Genomic DNA, 5,028 nt, shown 5'->3' with positions numbered 1-5,028 from the left:
GATCCGACTCTGGTTCCAACATGTGTGGTTGAACTACTTGCCACCGTCACTTTCACCGTGGTTCCTATCTATTCACGTTCGTCTACACTTTCTCCACTGTGTACTGTGCCCAAGCACTGACTAAATTGAGTAGTAAGTCCTTACCTAGCTACTGAGCATGTAGTCTTACCTAGCTACTGTTAGCGTAGCATGTAGTCTTACCTAGCTACTGAGGCATGTAGTCTTACCTAGCTACTGAGCATGTAGTCTTACCTAGCTACTGGGCATGTAGTCTTACCCTGGGCGCTACTGAGCATGTAGTCTTACCTAGCTACTGAGCTGCCTGCGTGGCGCTATGTAGTCTTACCTAGCTACTAGCGTATGTAGTGCTATACTGCAAGCTATGCAGTTTACGGGCATGTAGTCTTACCTAGCTACTGAGCATGTAGTCTCACCTAGCTACTGAGCATGTAGTCTTACCTAGCTACTGAGCATGTAGTCTTACCTAGCTACTGGGAGCATGTAGTCTTTACCTAGCTACTGAGCATGTAGTCCTTACCTAGCTACTGAGCATGTAGTCTTCACTAGCTACTAGCATGTAGTCTTACCTAGCTACTAGCATGTAGTCTTACCTAGCTACTAGCATGTAGTCTTACCTAGCTACTGAGCATGTAGTCTTACCTAGCTACTGAGCATGTAGTCTTACCTAGCTACTAGCTGTAGTCTTACTCCGCTACTGAGCATGTATGTCTTACTAGGTGTGTTCTGACTACTGAGCATGTAGTCATACCTAGCTACTGAGCATGTGGTCCTTACACTAGCTACTGAGCATGTGTAGTCTTACCTACTACAGCATGTAGTCTACCTATTACTAGCATGTAGTCTTACCTAGCTACTAGCATGTAAGTCTTACCTAGCTACTGAGCATGTAGTCTTACCTAGCTACTGAGCATGTAGTCTTACCTAGCTACTAGCATGTAGTCTTACTAGCTACTGAGCATGTAGTCCTTACCTAGCTACTGAGCATGTAGTCTTACCTAGCTACTGAGCATGTAGTCTTACCTAGCTACTAGCATGTAGTCTTACCTAGCTACTAGCATGTAGTCTTACCTAGCTACTGAGCATGTAGTCTTACTGGTTAGCTACTGAGCATGTAGTCTTACCTAGCTACTGAGCACAGAGGTCTTACCTGAAACACGAGCGAAACACAAGCAGCCGCGGCGGGCGATCCTTACCAGCACGGGCGGGCAGCGCGGCACCGGGCGAGGCTTTTTCGCGGTGTAGCCTTACCTAGCTACTGAGCATGTAGTCTTACCTAGCTACTGAGCATGTAGTCGGGCACCTACGCTACACAGCATGTAGTCTTACCTAGCTACTGAGTATGTAGTCTTACCTAGCTACTGAGCATGTAGTCATACCTAGCTACTGAGCGTAGTCTTACCTAGCTACTGAGCATGTAGTCTTGGGGGAGCGGGCGTTTGGGCGTGGTTTAAAGTATAGTTATGGGCGGCGCGCGGTACCTAGCTACTGAGCATGTAGTCTTACCTAGCTACTGAGCATGTAGTCCTTACTGGCGTACTGAGGATGTAGTCCTTACCTAGCTACTGAGCATGTAGTCTTTACCTCAGCTACTAGCATGTAGTCCTTAACTAGCTACTGAGCATGTGTAGTCCTTAACTAGCTACTGAGCATGTAGTCCTTAACTAGAACTGCGCATGTAGTCCTTAACTAGCTACTGAGCATGTAGTCCTTAACTAGCTACTGAGCATGTAGTCCTTACCCTAGCTACTGAGCATGTGGTCCTTACCTAATACTAGCATGTAGTCTTACCTATCTACTGAGCATGTAGTCCTTACCTAGCTTACTGAGCATGTGCGACTCCCAACAAAGATGGAACAGAGTGAGATGTCTCACTCTGCAGCTAAAACAGAGTTCAACACTAGAGGTGTGGAATCTTCACTGATCTCCCGATGCAATTCCGATTATCATGTCAGCTTATTCGATCTCGATACCGAATGTATTTGATGCATCGTGGACGCACAAACAAATGTTTCTATTAACCCTAATTTTTGTTTTAGGTCAGAAAAATAAGGGAAGAACTTCACTCAATGAACCCCGACAAAGCACACACTCGGTGAAGGTGAAAACCATTTCCAGGTGACCACCTCATGAAGCTCATTGAGAGAACACCAAGGGTTTTGCAGAGTTATCAAAAAGGGGGTGGCTACTTTGAGGGAATCTAAAATATAAGACATGTTTTCAGTTATTTCACACTTTTTTGTTAAGTACATAATTCCATATGTGTTCATTCATAGTTTTGATGCCTTCAGTGAGAATCTACAAATAGTCATGAAAATAAAGAAACACATTGAATGAGAAGGTGTGTCCAAAACTTTTTGGCCTATACTGTATATATGTTCACATTAAAAGACATCGCGCTTGGTCTTTAGAGAAACTGGGATGGACATGTTTCACTATTTTCTAACATTTTCGGCAGATTTAATCGATTCGTTAATTGCCGCTCTAATTCAGAGAAAGTGTGGAAGAGGATTTTACCTGTGAGCTTAAAGTCTTGAAGATTCCCTCATGCGATGCTCCATTTTTCACCCTCACATCGCAGGTGGAGCCCTGAAACCAGCAGCCAGGGAAGCTTCAGTATCTTCGGACATGTGCTTTATAACAGAATCAAGTTTTTACTAGGCTATGAGTACTCACCACCACCGCCGGTGGGAAATGAAGCATTGGGCATTGTTGTAGACGCCTTCAAACACCTGCAGACACAGACGGGATGGGAGCAGGTTTACATGCAGCGGAGAATCTAACTGCTGACACGTCTGTTATAGACATGTGTGCCATTCATATCGTTCATCGTCCCAGAAAAGACCGATCAAATATCCATATATTTGCCAATATTTTTCCCCATATTTATATTTTTATTTCAATTTCAGCAGCATGAAATATAATCAGTCACATCCATTCAGTATGTTAGGACACTTTCACATTACCGCCGTTGACACAGAAAAACAAATGAAGGAAATAAAAGAATTTTTAAAAATTAAATAAAGTGCTTCTCCTCCCCTCTGTTTAGACATAGGTTAATATTTACATAACTGAGTATATGTATTGCAATAGATGCAAGATATAGCATACATTTAAAAAGAAAATTAATTCCACAAGCTTTAGAGATTGCACTATCCATAAATAATACTCATTCTCCTCATCCCTCTGTTAAAGGTGCCCTAGCTGCCACATGTACTTAATGACTTTGTGGTGATGTCTGAAGGTCTACCATGGACTCTGTAACCTTGGTTACCTTGTTTCAAGCCTTTCTAGCGTGGTATAGAAAGCCTGCAGGAAGACTCAGCTCCATTTCTGCCAGTTCTCATTAATATCCAACAAGCTAAGCTGTTTGAATCTGATTGGCTAACAGCTAGCCAATGAGAGCCTGGCTGTCAGCATCCCAGCCCAACTGGGTGGCAGCAAGCCCCAGGAAGACGCCGTGTCTATATGCCAACATGGGCTTAGCGGATAACGGTGGTACTCCCCCCATGGCCCAGAAAGACTTTTCACAGAGACATTACATGGCAAAGAAACGTCTGTATTTCAGCCGGATAATTAGTTTCGGGGTATACCAACCTACCCGAACACTGGAAGGTCCTTGTTTAAAACGTTACGTTTTTAACATTTTAACATTCACTAGAAGCGAATCCAAATTATTAAATTTGAAATGATGAACGCAGATAATGGACGCAAGCAGACCCACATGACTGTTCTCTGAGCTCATGTAGCTAGCTGTAATAATGGATATATGATCACATGACTGTTCTCTGAGCTCATGTAGCTAGCTGTAATAATGGATATATGATCCATGACTGTTCTCTGAGCTCATGTAGCTAGCTGCAATAATGATATATGATACATGACTGTTCTCGATCATGTGAGGTAGTTAGGGGGACTTCCAGTAGGCAGACGCTGATCAGGCAGGTTGTGATGATTCTGAGTCAGAGAGGGATATATAACCTGTTCTGGCTCATGTAGTAGGTGCATGCGTCTCTGTCAGAGGTATAAGACAGCGACCGTGCTAGGCATATATGAAGACTTAGTAAAATTCTTTCCCGGTAGGGAGAATGAGTCGGTCAGTAGGTAGGTACATGACGTTCTCAGCCAGTAGATTACTGTTCGCTCATGAGTATAATGGATATAGATCACATGCTGTTCTCTGAGCTCATGTGCTAGGTATGAGATATATGTTCTCTGAGCTCATAGGAATGGAATGATCACATGACGTTCTCTGGCTAGTTAGCGGGATATTACATGCGTTCTCTGAGCTCATGTAGCTAGCTGATTATAATTTCTTATGTAGGGTTGAAATGTTTCTGAGTAGTGGATTGAAGCGCGTTGGTAGAGCTAGGTTAGGATATATGCAGACTGTCTGAGCGGTTGACAGCGTTCGAGCTAGTGCTAGGATATACATGCTATAGGCTAGGATGTTTTCGCTAGGTAATGTTTGACATGAGGTGTAGCCGATCAGAGGTAAAATGTGCTCATGAGCGGAAAGAATGTTCTCGGTGTGTTGTTTGGTAGCGTGATAAGTACGCGTCTGATATGTGCTAGGTAGGATAACACAACGTTCTCTGATAGGCTAGCGAAAAGGATATATGATACAGACGTTCTGAGTCATGAGCGCGTAAGGAATGACACAGACGTTCTGAGTCAGGAGGTGGATGATACATGACTGTTCGACTCAGCTAGCGAATGGAAGACTGACGTTTCTGAGAGCTAGGTTTGAATATTCTCGCTCAGGCTAGGTTGTATATAACGTTCTCTGACTCAGTGCGTGAATATGATACATGACTGTTTCTGATAGTAGCTAGGTAAGGTGAATGACGTCTCGTCAGTAGCTAGGGATACGTTCTGACTAGTAGCTAGCGTAGGATATATGCTACGTCCGTATATATGTATAGCGTCTGGGTAGTGGGTTGCAGGTTGCTCTGTTCTTGAGCGTGGGTTTGGTTGATCAATGACTGTTCTCCGAGTAGCTAGCTGTAA

Source organism: Perca fluviatilis, unplaced genomic scaffold, assembly GCF_010015445.1.
Source record: "Perca fluviatilis unplaced genomic scaffold, GENO_Pfluv_1.0 PFLUV_unplaced_scaf_15, whole genome shotgun sequence".
Taxonomy (NCBI): domain Eukaryota; kingdom Metazoa; phylum Chordata; class Actinopteri; order Perciformes; family Percidae; genus Perca; species Perca fluviatilis.
Note: the sequence above shows the minus strand (reverse complement) of the source record.